Source organism: Ranitomeya imitator, chromosome 2, assembly GCF_032444005.1.
Source record: "Ranitomeya imitator isolate aRanImi1 chromosome 2, aRanImi1.pri, whole genome shotgun sequence".
Taxonomy (NCBI): domain Eukaryota; kingdom Metazoa; phylum Chordata; class Amphibia; order Anura; family Dendrobatidae; genus Ranitomeya; species Ranitomeya imitator.
In genome coordinates, this window is record NC_091283.1 from 839,469,266 (window position 1) to 839,487,117 (window position 17,852).

Genomic DNA, 17,852 nt, shown 5'->3' on the forward strand with positions numbered 1-17,852 from the left:
AACTCAGTTCTATCTCCAAAAAACAAATCAGGAATAGGAATTCTTGGTTCTAACATAGATTTCTGATCAATAGTATCTTGAATTTTTTGTACATTTATAACGAGATTATCCATTGAAGAGCACAGACCCTGAATATCCATGTCCACACCTGTGTCCAGAATCACCCAAATGTCTAGGGGAAAAAAAAAAAAGTGAACACAGAGCAGAAAAAAAATAAAAATGATGTCAGAACTTTTTCTTTCCCTCTATTGAGAATCATTAGTTTGGCTCCTTGTACTGTTATGTTTGCTAATGACAGGTGTTATGAAGGCAATCCAGAAACACAGTGTGCTTAGCGATCAGAGCGCACACAGTGATCTGACAAATACCCAAAAATACAAGAACGAGCTCTGAGACGTGGAAACTCTGTAGACTGCACACCTGATCCTATCCTAAACACAACTAAAAGCGGCTGTGGATTGCGCCTAACAACTACCTAGGCAACTCGGCACAGCCTAAGAAACTAGCTAGCCTGAAGATAGAAAAATAGGCCTGACTTGCCCCAGAGAAATTCCCCAAAGGAAAAGGCAGCCCCCCACATATAATGACTGTGAGTAAGATGAAAAGACAAAACGTAGGGATGAAATAGATTCAGCAAAGTGGGGCCCGATATTCTAGGACAGAGCGAGGATAGTAAAGCGAACTTTGCAGTCTACAAAAAACCCTAAAGCAAAACCACGCAAAGGGGGCAAAAAAAACCCACCGTGCCGAACTAACGGCACGGCGGTACACCCTTTGCGTCTCAGAGCTTCCAGCAAAACAAAAGACAAGCTGGACAGAAAAAAAGCAACAAAAAAGCAAAAAGCACTTAGCTATACAGAGCAGCAGGTCACAGGAACAATCAGGAGAAGCTCAGATCCAACACTGAAACATTGACAAGGAGCAAGGATAGCAGCATCAGGCGGAGTTAAGTAATGAAGCAGTTAACGAGCTCACCAGAACACCTGAGGGAGGAAGCTCAGAAGCTGCAGTACCACTTGTGACCACAGGAGTGAATTCAGCCACAGAATTCACAACACAGATGAGACCAAAATAGAACTTTTTGGTATCAACTCCACTCACCGTGTTTGGAAGAAGAAGAAGTACAACCCCAAGAACACCATCCCTACCGTTAAGCATGGTGGAGGAAACATCATACTTTGGGGTGATTTCCTGAAAAGGGGGCAAGATAAAGACACCTCATTGAAGGGAGGTTAGATGGGGTCATGTGTCGAGAGATATTGGCCACCAACCTCCTCCCCTCAGTAAGAGCATTGAAGATGGATTGCAGTTGGGTCTTCCAGCATGACAATGAGATAACACCTAGCCAGGGCAACTAAGGAGTGGCTCCTTAAGAAGTATTTGTGGTAAGTCGACTCACTCTGCTTCTTAAAGAGGAAGAAGCAGGAACCATTTCTATATAAAGTTCAGCAGGTTTATTGCAGTCCTCATAAGCCATGTCACCAGAAAACGTAAATACAGCCTTTCTCCGGCTTGAGGTAAAACGAAAAGTACCAAGTCCATACAATAATGCTGGTTAGCCCACCTGGCTTAGAGTCCAGCTTCTTAGTCCTTTTAGCAAAGGGGCTTAATCCGTGAGATCTGCAACCTCCACTCACACAGGCCTATCAGAGACATAACAGCTCTCAATTTTACAAAGTGAACCATTCCCAGTGGTCGAGACATGGTGAGTAGTAGACTCTCCCAACTCATCAGCTGCTCACAATCAATCTGTCATCATGGCCCATTAACCACTCTCAGCACTTAGTATGCTGGAGCATTTTCCTGCATGTACTAAAGCATTTCTTCAAGTTTATCTCCCAACCACTAGGTGTCCGATAGCCACCTCACGCATTTTAAGGTCCCGGAGTGGACTAGCCACCAGTCTCTAGACCTGAACCCAATAGAATGGGAGCTGAAACTCAATTTTGCCCAGCGAAAGCCCAGAAACCTTACAAAATGGGCAGAGTATCAAATACTTATTTTCCCCACTGTACTTGTTCATAGGGAAAATAATATTAAAGGTAGGAAACAAAAATACAGCAGCATTATGATAATGAATGTGTTGCACATAAGTTTCATTATTATTGTGGAAACTATATCTTCCTTTTCATTGTTTTTTTCTCTATTTCATGTCTGTACAGATCATCCATAAAATATCTTTTTGTCTCAACAATCAGCGCAGATGCTAGTAGCAGTAATAATAAGTTATACAGGCAGTTTGGCTTTGAGTTGATAGAGATCATGTTGAGGTTTTTTCAATGTGTCTTGAACCAGTTGGAGTCAATTGTATCATCCTCCACCTCTCGTAATTCTTTAACTTCTAGGTCATGAACCTTTAACACAACCACCTGGAAGAAAGAAAAACTAATGGAAGATCTAGAGAGTGATCTGAGGCTGAAAGACCGTGATTCATCATTCCCCGGAAGAAAATGGAAAAAGATCTAACGACAATGGACAATTCTAAGTGATGGTCAGATTAGAGGAATGGTCCATGTGGACTCACTGAGATCTCCGACAAGAAGGCTAATTCTTATCCTTAAAGCCTAGGAGAAAATCTGATCATGGTGGAGTAGTGCAATTAGTGTCATGATACCCCCCTTGCTTTTATTTTACGCAGCTCCACATGGTAATTACTTTCTCCTATTGGGGAAATATATTAAACTTTATTGACCAATATTTGGAATGGCATTTGTGCCGTCAAGTGAGATAGAAACTAGGGATGAACTAATTTAGCTTCCATTAATATGCCATTATCAGAGAGATTTCAAAGCCATTATATCAGCCAATAATGACGTGCTCATCGATGCAAGAAAACGAGCCCCTGGTAAAGATTGCTGTCAATGTATTCATGAAATGTGGGGCTTTCCAATTATGTCTTCCATGGCTTTAATAATCATTTTACTTCTACTAATGGCGTTAATGTAATTTTCTTCCATAAATTCAGCTGCCTATAAAAGAAGATACTGTATTTCTTTGTATGTGTTCCAGCTTTAATTTCCCATCAATCACTTTCTAAAGGGCTCTGGATCTCATAGTGGGTTTCATTTCTTCAAAAGGTTGGCGTATGATGTATTGTCGTGGGTTTACCGCGACAGAGAGAAGCCAGAAGGCCGCAGTGTCTGATTTCTCCTATTCCTGCACTGATTAGAAGCACTTTACCTTCATATTAAATGGTGCAGGTTTCTTTTAGCAGTGCAGGGGTTAATTTGCTCAGTTGAGAGCTCCTGGAAGCTTTCCTGCATTAAGGCTTTCAGCTGTGCACTGATAGCCAATCCCATCTCCTATATTATCTGGGCCCTGGCTAGCACTCATTGTCAGAGATAGCTAATGCTGCATGGCTAGTGGTTGTTATTGGAGAAGGTGTATGGTGGATTTATCTGTGACTGTTGCTAGGTTTTGAGTGTGTGATAATTCCCTTTCTTCTCCTACTTTGGTTTTACCCTATTCTTCACTCCCTGGTGCTTCCCTCTGTGTATATTTGTTTGATTTATATTTTCCTTTATCCCTGTTTGTATTACCTTATTATTCTGGTTCGTGTATTATGGTGCACTACTACTCCTCTCTTCCCTGGAAGGGTAAGGGTACAGACTGAGAGCGGATTCAGGAGCTAAGGTAATGTGGCCCTGGTATCTTCACAATCAGAAGTAATCTGGGAAACAGGGCGAGCTAAGGTGCCCATAGTGTTAGGGACAGGGAAGAAGCCACTGGTCCTAAGACAGATGACAACAGACTCGTGACATGTAAGATGCGCCCAACATGAGCTTTAAGCAGGATTTCTAAGACTATACATAGAATTGGCCATCAATTACATATTTATAGGGGGTCTGACACTCATCACCCCAAATAATTACCTTACTGAATGGCTGCAGCGCTGCGTTCCCTTCATGGTTTGCCAGGCACATGGCCATAAATTTGGCACTGCCACTACTATCCCAGTAAAGTGAATGTGGCTGAGCATCAATATTATAATAGTCCACTACTATATGTATGGTGATGTGTTGTGAATTCTGCTCTTGGGCTCCCTCCGGTGGTTATGAGTGGTAATGTTGCTGTCTTTGGATCGCAGCATTTATCAGGTGTGTCCACTTATTGCAATTTGGACTGGGCTATTTAAGTCTTGCTTGATCCTTTAGTCAGTGCCAGTTGTCCATTGTTTTTGGAGTATTCACATCCCTGACTGGTCTCTCCTGTTTTGCTGTTCTTTTCAACAAAGATAAGTTCTGCTTGCTTGGTTTTTGCTGTCCACATGCTGTGGGCCTTATAGTTCTGTGCATTTTCATGTTTTGTCTTGTCCAGCTTTGTCTGTGTAAGGATTTTTTGCAGCCAAGCTGTATCTCTGGAGGTGCAGATATACCCTCCATGTCTTTAGTCAGATGTGGAGATTTGTATTTTCTGTGGTGGATATTTTCTAGTGTTTTAATACTGACCACAAAGTACTCTGTTCTATTCTTTCTTTTTACCTAGAAAGGCCTCCTTTGCTAAATCCTGATTTTAGTCTGCGTATGTCATTTCCCTCTCCTCTCACAGTCAATATTTGTGGGGGGCTGTCTGTCCTTTGGGGATTTTCTTTGAGGCAAGATAGTTTTCCCGTTTCTATCTTTAGCCTTGTTGTTCCCGTGCTAGTGGGTTGCTTCTGCCTTTGCCGGTCCCTGAGAGGGCTTGGACGCATATTTCTATGGATTTTATTTCAGATCTTCCGGTTTCCCAGAGGATGTCGGTTATCTGGGTGGTTTGTGATCGGTTTTCTAAGATGGTTCATTTGGTACCTTTGCCTAAATTGCCTTCCTCTTCTGATTTGGTTCCGTTGTTTTTTCAGCATGTGGTTCGTTTGCATGGCATTCCGGAGAATATTGTGTCCGATAGAGGTTCCCAGTTTGTTTCTAGGTTTTGGCGGGCCTTTTGTGCTAGGCTGGGCATTGATTTGTCTTTTTCTTCCGCATTTCATCCTCAGACAAATGGCCAAACCGAGCGAACTAATCAGACTTTGGAAACTTATTTGAGATGCTTTGTGTCTGCTGATCAGGATGATTGGGTGGCTTTCTTGCCATTGGCCGAGTTTGCCCTTAATAATCGGGCTAGTTTTGCTACCTTGGTTTCGCCTTTTTTTGTAATTTTGGTTTTCATCCTCGTTTTTCTTCAGGGCAGGTTGAGCCTTCTGATTGTCCTGGTGTGGATTCTGTGGTTGACAGGCTGCAGCAAATTTGGGCTCATGTGGTGGACAATTTGGTGTTGTCTCAGGAGGAGGCTCAGCGTTTTGCTAACTGTCGTCGGTGTGTTGGTTCCCGGCTTTGGGTTGGGGATTTGGTCTGGTTGTCTTCCCGTCATGTTCCTATGAAGGTTTCTTCCCCTAAGTTCAAGCCTCGGTTTATTGGTCCTTATAGGATTTCTGAGATTATCAATCCAGTGTCTTTTCGTTTGGCCCTTCCAGCCTCTTTTTCCATCCATAATGTTTTCCATAGATCTTTGTTGCAGAAGTATGTGGTGCCCGTTGTTCCCTCTGTTGATCCTCCGGCTCCGGTGTTGATTGATACGGAGTTGGAGTATGTGGTTGAGAAGATTTTGGATTCTCGTTTTTCGAGGCGAAAGCTTCAGTATCTTGTCAAATGGAAGGGTTATGGCCAGGAGGATAATTCTTGGGTTGTTGCCTCTGATGTTCATGCTGACTATTTGGTTCGTGCCTTTCATTTGGCTCGTCCTGATCGGCCTGGGGGCTCTGGTGAGGGTTCGGTGACCCCTCCTCAAGGGGGGGGTACTGTTGTGAATTCTGCTCTTGGGCTCCCTCCGGTGGTTATGAGTGGTAGTGCTGCTGTCTTTGGATCGCAGCATTTATCAGGTGTGTCCACTTACTGCAATTTGGACTGGGCTATTTAAGTCTTGCTTGATCCTTTAGTCAGTGCCAGTTCTCCATTGTTTTTGGAGGATTCACATCCCTGACTGGTCTCTCCTGTTTTGCTATTCTTTTCAACAAAGATAAGTTCTGCTTGGTTTTTGCTGTCCACATGCTGTGGGCCTTATAGTTCTGTGCATTTTCATGTTTTGTCGTGTCCAGCTTTGTCTGTGTGAGGATATTTTGCAGCCAAGCTGTATCTCTGGGGATGCAGATATACCCTCCATGTCTTTAGTCAGATGTGGAGATTTGTATTTTCTGTGGTGGATATTTTCTAGTGTTTTAATACTGACCGCATAGTACTCTGTCCTATTCTTTCTTGTTAGCTAGAAATCCCTCCTTTGCTTAATCCTGATTTCAGTCTGCGTATGTCATTTCCCTCTCCTCTCAGAGTCAATATTTGTGGGGGGCTGTCTATCCTTTGGGGATTTTCTCTGAGGCAAGATAGTTTTCCCGTTTCTATCTTTAGGGGAAGTTAGTCCTTAGGCTGTGTCGAGGTGTCTAGGGAGTGTTAGGTACATCCCACGGCTACTTCTAGTTGCGGTGCTAAGTTCAGGGTCTGCGGTCAGTACAGGTACCACCTTCTCCAGAGTATGTCACATGCTGCTCCTAGGCCACCTGATCATAACAGTGATGTGTCTGTGAAACTGTGACGGGAAGTGCCACGGCCCTTCACTTAGCTTATCAACATGGCGTAGCAAGAGGTGGACCTATACTAATCTGTTAGTATTGCCCTTTAAAAGAGCCTTGACCAGAATGAAAGCTGCACTCATTTTTTTCCAGGTACTAATAAAAGATATATCAAGGTACAGCCCTACAAGGACCTTCTTCCTCCATGACATTACTTAAAAGTACATTTCTCAAACTTTATTCGTTAATAGTGTTGAGCATTCCGATACCGCAAGTATCTTGCGGTATCGGAATTCCGATACCGAGTTCCGATACTTTTGTGGTATCGGGAATCGGTATCGGATCCATATTAATGTGTAAAATAAAGAATTAAAATAAAAAATATTGATATGCTCACCTCTCCGGAGGCCCCTGGACATCACCGCTGGTAACCGTCAGCCTTCTTTGTTTAAAATGAGCGCGTTTAGGGACTTACATGACGTCACGGCGTCTGATTGGTTGCGTGCTGCTCATGTGACCGCCACGCGACCAATCAGAAGCCGCGACGTCATTCTCAGGTCCTAAACTCCTCATTCTAGGAATTTAGGACCTGAGAATGACGTCGCGGCTTATGATTGGTCACGTGGCGGTCACATGACCGGCACGTGACCAATCAGAAGCCGCGACGTCATTCTCAGGTCCTAAACGCGCTCATTTTAAGCAAAGAAGGCTGACGGTTACCAGCGGTGATGTCCAGGGGCCTCCGGAGAGGTGAGCATATCAATATTTTTTATTTTAATTCTTTATTTTACACATTAATATGGATCCCAGGGCCTGAAGGAGAGTTTCCTCTCCTTCAGACCCTGGGAACCATCAGGATACCTTCCGATACTTGGTGTCCCATTGACTTGTATTGGTATCGGGTATCGGTATCAGCGATATCCGATACTTTTCGGTATTGGCCGATACTATCCGATACCGATACTTTCAAGTATCGGACGGTATCGCTCAACACTATTCGTTAACATTTCTGGCCATTCATGCACATTGTAAACTCTGCTGTTTGTACTTTATTTGAGTATTAACATGAACAAATCTCTTTTCTTAATAGGATAGCACTGAATGACAAATGAAAGAGATGGAGTGATGAAAGCCAAGGCGACATTCTGGTGCGATCATCCAGAATTATTGGCTGCGAAGATCGTTGCTGCAAGAGATAAGAGACATGCGGCCTCCTTATGCAATAAACTCAATATGAGGTGGAGATAAAAGTGGATTAGTGGGGGGATGCGCTGAGAACTATTATTACAGCACTGGAAGATTGGATCCACACATGCAGATTTTAAGCTAATCGTAGGACTAGTCCTTAAACTTCAAAGTGGCTGACAGTGGTTCTCACATATAAAGCCAATGCAAATAATGGACGCATTTAAATTAATATTCACTAATTTCTGCACATTTTTCATTAAAAGTAGATGTGTATACCACTCTGAGGATTGTATCCAACATCTTTCAATCTTTCAATAGCTTTACTAATAATATGGATGTTAACTCTGTAGTAACTAACGCCATATTTAATTAAACAGCGTACTTTCAAACTTTTCATGCTTTTTTAAAAATTAACAGATGGTCAAAAACTTATCCCTGTTACGCAATTCAGCTCAGTCCAACTGTTCTGTGCAGAATACTCAAACTGACAGTGTCGCTGTCAGAGGTAACATCGTGCTGCTGTTGTGAATAAGATGAGTGAGGTGAAATCTCACGTTCTGTGGTTCTGCAAATGCAGGTAGAACTCTGATAAAGGCTTGTAGACTTTTCGTTTGTCAGCTGCTGCTCCTTTCCTGAGAGATGATGATATTGGGCCTGGTGAAGACACCAATTTGGTGTTTTAACGCTCAGCCTGAATATCTTAAAAAGGAATTTTAGTTACATCCTCTCTTCCTTGGATGGTCATTATCAGCAGCGCTCATGTCCTACATTATATTTTATATTGTTATAGCTGTGAAAATGATTTGGAGACAAAAAATATGTCAAGAATGATTTCAAGTAAATCAATTTTGACAGGTCCAGGAAAAATTGGATACACTATCATTCAATTTTGGATTACAAGAGGATGAATCTGTCATCAGGCTGTCAGCAACCCGAACAATTGTGAACCCTGATTAGACCCCGTGCAAATGTGCAATACATTTATAAGACTCACCTTAACACGCACCCTGCGTCTACACTTTGCGAATTGGCTAGTGAAGTACAAAAGTTTAATAATTTTGCCATGTAAATAGTCAAATAAAGTTATTTGTAAACTAAACTTTACCCCAAATAAAAATCTTTCTGATGAGTTTAATATCTCGGGAATTCAGAGTCTAAGAATTATGTAAAAAATTATGTTCTTGGAGAAATTACCTTCACCGGTCGGCCTCGGCTCTGGCTTCTGTATAAATTAGTTTAATAACACGCATAATTGGCTCCATTAAAGCACAAAAGGCTGAAGTTTTAAGCAGCATAAAAGCTGCCGGTTTATACTCCCAGCAAAAAAAATAGCTAATGGGATGGAGGGTGAATATATAAAGTGGAGACCTTGCCTGAAAATGGTGAAAATTTTTTTTTTCAGATTTACAGGAATCAGTTCTCCCTTCCAGGGTTGCAGAGCAAATAAAATGCTGAATAGTCACAAGAACTCGCTCATATGATGATTACAGCATCGGAAAGTTAGATCCACGCATGGCTGATCACAGGACTGACTCCCTGACTTCAAAGTAGCTAAAAGTAATTCTGACACATAAGACCAGAAGACATGATTAATTCTTTTGAAGTTCAAATTTTCCAGTTTCGGCAAATTTTTTTAAAAATTGGGAATTGCAGGTTCTCCAATTTACCTCTGGGGTCTCCAAAGGGTGTATGTAGGCATATATTGGCAATGCAATGTGATGTGATGTATGCAAGGCATTATGAGGAAACTGGGGTGGTTCCATCTGAGGTCATGTTTGAATTCACTTGCAAATTTCATAAAAAGTTTCTCAAATCGATTTAATCAGCTGTAAAAACCAGTATCATAGGTTGCATACGGTGAGTGGAGGCAACTGTAAATTGTGTGTGTCATACTGATCAAGGCTTGCTGCATTCATTGTAATCAGATACCTAGCAAATGATGAAAATCTATGACTTTTGTGTGGTACAGAGCTGTAATATTTTACTAAGAGAAGTCTATGGGTGAATTTACAAAGTCTTTTGCAACAGTTTTGTTTCTTCAAAAAAGTCTCATAATTTGGCTCACACTATTTTTGGGCAGAGATGTGTAACCTTTAGATTTTTGTACGCCATATTTGACACTTACAAAAAGTGATTTGGAAATTGAGCATGGTTATCGATGAGTCTGGCTTACAGTTCATTTATATGGCTAACCAAGCTCACGTGACAGCCACTTTCCCAACGTGGAGGGAGTGATGCAAAATAGCAAATAGTTGCAAATTTATGTGTTAACTGCAGGAAAAACCTTACAGCGGTTGCTCTCTACTAGAACGACACCTTCTCATTCCTCATGTTTGACCCTGTTAAAATAAAACTATCTATAGTCACCTCTGGTACCGACACCGTTCCAGTGGTGTCGACAGTTGCATTTCCGGAGCTCACGTGAGGTTGTTACATCACACGAGCCCTGCGTACATTCAGTGCTAACGTCATCTCCTTCAGATGTATTGAACATCAACTGGAAGCCTGGGCTGTGACTGCTCTCTAACATCCACATGACGTTCGATTTGTCTGAAGGCAAGGACAGTGATGCCAGCGCTAATTTGATGCAGGGCTCATGTGATGTAAGAACCTCTCGTGAGCCCCCGGGAATGCAAGTGCAGATACTGACGGAACGGCGCCAGCACCAGAGTTGAAAATAAGTAGTTTTATTTTAATGGGGCCAAACATGAGGAATTAGAAGTGTTTGTTCAAGTAGTGGGCAAATCTCATAATACATTTTCTCATATATGTCTCTAATATTATACTTATATTTACTACAGGGATTGTCTCTTAAATAACATATATCACCTATCGATGGTGTCATATGGGGAACTACATGGTTGCCTTTAGAATTGGTGTACATGCTTGCCTTTTGTATGAGACTTCCAACCTGACATTCAAGACAGACGAGAAACTTGTGCTGCTTGGTTGATACATTGTATCTCACTCTAGACTCCAACAGACAATGCAGCTAAGGTGGAGTCGCTAAGTCCTAATGGAAAAAAATAAAGTCGAACAAAAATGGAAGGAAAAAATTACTCAAAGATACTGACTAGAAGGAAGCAAATCAAATTGAGGCAAAACAAATTCACCTGAAATTTGCCAAAAATTTTGGAGTCACTAAAATCTGAATTTTTGCTGTTTCCTTAGGTCGAATACGGCAAAAATTACAGCCTGAGATACAGAAAACATACCAGGAAGTATCCGAAGATCTGTAACGGAAATAAAACTAATTGAATTTTATTTTAATTTTGGGCAAATTTTCCTAAATTAAATTCTCGCAGATTTGCTTATTGCTAGTACAGACCTTTACAGACTATAAAAGACACCAACTGGAGATTCCCTTGAATATCGAAGAGCATCTAACACAATAATTAACACATTGTGCCATCTAGACACCATATTACAGCTGCACTCTCCTCATGACGTCATTAGAGATTTCACATTTGTGGCGACATCTCTTGGATAATCTTATCCTCCGCTCTGTACTTGTAGAGAAGAAACGTTGTGTCTCATAGAACTCGTCTCTCGGAGAACACAGCAATGAGGAAACTCATGACAGAACGTGATAAAGAAGGGTTTGGAGCCTCAGATATGTTCCGTCACATCATTGACATCCTCTGAAAGAACAACTTGACAACCTGCTAAAATAATTTGATATGGTTTACATTCGGCAGGAAATCATACCGTCTTCTTTGACATGTCTTTGAAACCGCTACTTACATTTGCTGTTGTTTTTTAGGCTAGACAGATACAGAGACTACGTTCACCGGCTGCTCTCGGCTGGGAAAAAGTAACGTCAGCACTTTGGAGGAATATTTATTTTTTTTATTTGATGAGAAACATGAGCTGTATCCTCCTCAAATCAGCAATTTCTTAACAGCTCGAAGACAAATGGAAACTCTTGTTAGGTGAAGAACAGCGGGGGGGAGCAGCGCTGGCTGGAGAGCCACGATCCACAGAGCAGCCCCCATACTGTCTCAAGATAAAGTTTGTGTCTTCTCAGGGCCGAAAAGACAAATTGTTTCCAAAATAAACCTAAAAAGTGTTTTCTGGGATTATATTATTGATATCCTAGCTTTTTTCATGGGAACTGAGCTTCTGTGAACGAACGTGCCATAGACAGCCATAGCTAAATGTAGTGATCAGTTACCATTTTTTAGAGGGGATGACGTCAAGGATTGTAATCCACATAAAAAAAATTCTTCTCTCTTAAAATCAATTGTGGATCTATTTGCATTCCTGCCATTTAGCTTCCTATATTTAGGGCCAGTCCTCTTTTTGTTAGAAAGGACCATCTAAAAAGTGTCTTATCACAGGGTGTCTCACTGCAGAGACCATCTTCAGGAGATTTCAGCTTAACCTTTGGCATTGGAAAGGAAACAGCAGTGCAGCATTTTTGTAGGAACATGGTAACAACGCAGCGAAAAGAATGATTGATGATTATTTTGGCTGATGAGGTTGACCACCATGTTTTATTAAAATCAAGTACCACAAAGTAATCCCACTGATGGAATCAATCACCTGTGACTGTGTGGAAAGTGGAACCTAGTAGCAATTGTTCAATTGTCCTACAACGACAGAACATGGAAAATAAAATTTGACCTAGGTACTGCATGTACTGGGCACAAGCTAAATGATGAACGCTTCCTATCAGCCTGGTAGAGTAATGGGGGAATGTTTTCTTGGTGTCTTCGATACTTGTGGATGGATGATCCCTTCCTGTAAGGCTGGTGAAGTAATGGTGGAATGTTTTCTTGGCTCCTCAGTAACCTTTGGATAAATGGTCCCTTCCTGTAAGACTGGTGGAGTAATGGGGGGAATGTTTTCTTGGCTTTTCGGTAACCTTTGGATGGATGGTACCTTCCTGTAAGGCTGGTGGACTAATGGGGGAATGTTTTCTTGGCTCCTCGGTAACCTATGGATGGATGGTCCCTTCCTGTAAGGCTCAAGGAGTAATGAGGGGAATGTTTTCTTGGCTCCTCGGTAACCTTTCGATGGATGGTCCCTTTCTGTAAGGCTGGTGGAGTAATGGGGGAATGTTTTCATGGCCCCTCAGTAACCTTTGGATAGATAGTCCCATCCTGTAAGGCTCTAGGAGTAATGAGGGGAATGTTTTATTGGCTCCTTGGTGACCTTTGGATGGATGGTCCCTTCCTGTAAGACTGGTGGGGTAATGGGGGGAATGTTTTCTTGGCTTCTCGGTAACCTTTGGATGGATGGTACCTTCCTGTAAGGCTGGTGGAGTAATGGGGGGAATGTTTTCTTGGCTCCTCTGTAAACTTTGGATAGACTGTCTCTTTCTGTAAGGCTGGTGGAGTAATGAGGGGAATGTTTTCTTGGCTCCTCGGTAACCATTGGATGGATGTCCCTTTCTGTAAGGCTGGTGGAATAATGATGGGGAGTGTTTTTTGGGCTCCTCTAATACCTTTGGATGGATAGTCCATTCTTGTCAGGCTGGTGGAGATGATAAAATGGTGGGGGAAGGTTTTTCTTTAACATCCGGGCTCCTCTGATCCCTATGGAAGGAAATTTTGGACAATAAGACTTAAGTAAATATTATAACTGATCCTGAACATCCATTCATGTCAGCTGTTTCTGCTATGGCAGGAGGACAATGCCCTATGCCATAAATGTTAGGTGTTGAGTTCCTGTCTCTGCACAGGGGGAATCTCGAACCATCTCCGCTGCGGTCTCCCATTCTTCTCCAGCCACAGTGGAGCCTGCTCAGCGGAGACGTCGGTCCCAGCGTCTGGCTCAGCCTGATATGGTGCGGATGGTTACTGCTGCCTTTCCAGGCTCAGCCAATGTAGCCAGTACTGGTCAGCGGCAAGCAGACGTCTCTGGGACTAAGTCCTGCTTTTCCCCTTCAGAGCATGCCCAGGGTAAGTCCTCTCATTGGAGGTCGGGGGTCACATGCTCAGGTACTACAGCAGATCCCATTGGTCCTCAAGGAAGGTCCTGAAGTGGCTTAGGTACTGTAGCAGCTCCCATTGGTCCTCTAGGAAGGTCCTGTAGTTGCTGCAGCTATAAATGGCCATGCATTAGAATCAACTAAGTTGTGTGTTCTGCGCCAGTGTGGTCATGTGTATGTGGTTTCAGGGTTCAGTTGAAATAAGCCTCTAGAATACTGGCACCTCTGGTGAGGAGTTTTGCGTGTGCTATTCTGACTGCATGACCACTGTTTGCTCTATTTGGTAGCTGTGCTCCTCTGTGAGGTTAACAGGGCACAGCGTTTTCTTGTCTTAAGTGACTCTGTGAAGTAACAGAGTTCAGCTATACCGCCATATAGTACCGTCAGTTACTAGCAGCGGGTTTTACTCCTGCACGGTGGACCCCGGGTTGCGAAAGCACCTATTACTCTTTAAATATATATTTGGTGCGCTCCGTCAAACCCTAACAATAAGGGTCATATAATCATCAGCAATTCGTGAATTTGACAACATTCTAATTTGGCTGTATATTTGAATTTGGAAAAGAATTTTGATTTGTATTGAAGTTATTAAGTAATTGTGCAGATCCAAGAGCATAATAAACATAGGGTGTAAAATAAATGTCCCACCACTGTCTCTGTCTACTGTGTCCACTCTGCTTAACCTCTTCTTTTTCCCTCCGTCGTGTAACCTTCTCTAGACTATCATCTGATCCTTGGTTTCTGGGACCAAGTATGCCCCCAAAGTCTCAAAGCACATGGTGTTAACCGAGGTCTATTCTCTGCCCTTTGCATCATATCATCCATCACGATGCGCATTATGACCTCAGAGGTCTACTCAGTAATGTAAGTAGAGGTGGCCAAAGAGGATGATGCGAAACAAAGGGTTAAAAAAGAGGATGGACAGACTGGAGGACAAATTTTATTTGGACCAAATCAAATCTGCACCAATTTGTTTTTGGAATATTCAATTATCTCTAATCAATGCCTTGACTTTTTGCTTCTTTAGAAGGAATCTTATGAAGAGGAATTAGAAGACTAGAGACTCAGGCGAGTGATACAATCTTCTACATTACTTATAATGAAATCTGTATAATGAAATATGAATTCTCAGGGACGACATTAATATACATGAGCCTAGGAGAGTCCACATCACTGTCTCTAATGTTCAGCTGCCCAAAGACCCTACACGCCCCCGCTAAAAAACAGTCCCATGTAGTTCTCCTCACCCTTCTACACCTGACGCGATTCTACGCGGCTTTGATAAATTGTCTCATTACTGTTACAAAGGAAAAATGAAAACTGAGTAAGAGAAACCCATTAGCTCACCTGCCCCATGAATAGCAAAGGTGCATTCTCTGTCTCTTTCCCTCTCGTTCAGTATCAATCTCCAACTAAATATCAAATTTGTTCTTGTGACTTGACAGCGCTAAGTGATATAAGCTGCAATTGAATCAGAGTCAGTGGATAAAGAGCGAGAGGACGCCGAGCGGTGCCAGGCCGAGCGCAGCTTTGTCATAGGCAGCATCTAACCTTGTCCTAGAATTTAGATTTCAAGACTGAATTTCATGGATTTTGACACTTTTGTTCCATAACCGCTCAGTCAAAAGAGGCGACTAGGAAATTCATCGTAGTAAATCAACAAGCTCCAGAAATTATTCTATGAAAATGCAGAGGATTTCACTTTCCATCGGACTGTATCCAAGTCATAATTCTGCTCGTACGGCGAGACATTTTTATGGTCGTTCTTTGGGTTCTGACAAGTAATACCTTGCCCTACAAAGTCACACGGGAACAAAGGAAAGAAAATGAACACATTATACAAATGAACAATCGATAAATAAAATGAATATTGAAATATCAATTATAGCAAAAAAAACAAAAACGTCTGTGCTAAAAAAAAAAATACAAAAAGCTTGGCAGCGTTACCCGGACACTGTGCTCCTTGTGGAGAGCCAGGTAGTCGGGCAATGGTCTATGGGAAAAATATGCAAAGTAGGAGAAGGGAGAAAACAGTCTGTCTTGTGTCATCTTTAGGCAGCCGCCATATAGGTCAGCACAGCCGATTGGACACTTTTCAGTTCTGATGGAAAACCCAAGAAATGAGCCGCAGTACAAGTTGGTATATGCGCAACGTGTAAGAGCGCGTTCACACTGTGGCTATTTCACAAATAAAACTCAAGATGAAAAACAAAATGAGCATGTACCCTGTAGTAAGTAACATAGTTAACAAGTAAATAATAAATGTAAATATTATAGGATACTTAGTTATCATTATTTTGATCGAAAAATCATTACAGTCATCCTACTGCTACAAGGTGTACCCAGTCGGGAGGGTACTATCCTGTCTCTAGTATTAGACCAGACCCTCACCTTGTGTTGGACTACCTCAATGTTAATAAGGACAGAGCAGGACAGGGGCCCGAACAGTCTGTCCTGTTCTGCCCTCATCTACATTGAGGTTGGCCGACACAAGATGAGGTTCTAATACTAGAGACAGGATAGGACCATCCCGATTGGGTACACCTTGTCGTGGTAGGATGGCTTTTATATCTTTTTGATCAAAATAAAGTTATCAAAGTTCCCTATGTTATTTACATGAACTATTTGTATTTATTTACTTTTCATAGGGTGTATAGTCATGTTTTTTTTCTTGGGTTTTGTCAGTATTAATGGGCCCATAAGAATTCTCCTTATAGATGAATGTCCCTGGCTTATTTGCTAAACCAAACTTTCTTTCAGTGATGTTGAATTAGGGGGTGAATTATAGGATAGTCACTCGTCATCTGTAGGTGGCTTTAGGAAAGGTATCATATCCTTCTGAATGAGACACCACCTGGATATTATTACCGGCTCCTTCTTTAATCCTCATAAACTGTTTCTCTTTGTTGAAGTCTTTGGGAATAATGGCTGGTGTGAATCTGAGAGTTGGCTCTCGAGACTTAACATAGGCGATGATCTTAGAGATGAAGACCATGGTCTACTCATGGCCTATCGTGTTGAAGAGAAAATGGAAATAGGTCTTCAAATGAGTTTTCTCACTAACAACTTGGATCACCTGCAGATATTTCCTTCCTTAACTATTCTCTCGTCTCTACATTTTCCAAGAACATTTCAAGAACAGCTTTTAGGATAGATGCCAGTTTTTGCATTACTCTGTTGGTACATATTTACTCTATAGGTGCCCATATAAGACCACTCACTGGTTGTGTTGTGAATTGAAGCCAGTTACCTGTCACTAGTGTTGAGCGATACCGTCCGATACTTGAAAGTATCGGTATCGGATAGTATCGGCCGATACCCGAAAAATATCAGATATCGCCGATACCGATATCCGATACCAATACAAGTCAATGGGACACCAAGTATCGGAAGGTATTCTCATGGTTCCCAGGGTCTGAAGGAGAGGAAACTCCTTCAGGCCCTGGGATCCATAGGGATGTGTAAAATAAAGAATTAAAATAAAAAATATTGATATATTTACCTCTCCGGCGGCCCCTGAACTCAGCGCGGGTAACCGGCAGGCTTCGTTGTTCAAAATCAGCGCTTTTAGGACCTGAGAATCACGTCCCGGCTTCTGATTGGTCGCGGGCCGCCCATGTGACCGCCACGCGACCAATCACAAGCCGCGACGTCACCGCAAGCTATTAACGCGCTCATTTTTAAAAATGAGCGCGTTAATGACTTTCAAAGACGTAGCGGCTTGTGATTGGTCGTGTGGCCGCAACCAATCACAAGCCGCTACGTCTTTGAAAGCCATTAATGCGCTCATTTTTAAAAATGAGCGCGTTAATAGCTTGCGGTGACGTCGCGGCTTGTGATTGGTCGCGTGGCCGCGACCAATCACAAGCCGCTACGTCTTTGAAAGTCATTACCGCGCTCATTTTTAAAAATGAGCGCGTTAATAGCTTGCGGTGACGTCGCGGCTTGTGATTGGTCGCGTGGCCGCGACCAATCACAAGCCGCTACGTCTTTGAAAGCCATTAACGCGCTCATTTTTAAAAATGAGCGCGTTAATAGCTTGCGGTGACGTCGCGGCTTGTGATTGGTCGCATGGCGGTCACATGGGCGGCCCGCGACCAATCAGAAGCCGGGACGTGATTCTCAGGTCCTAAAAGCGCTGATTTTGAACAACGAAGCCTGCCGGTTACCCGCGCTGAGTCCAGGGGCCGC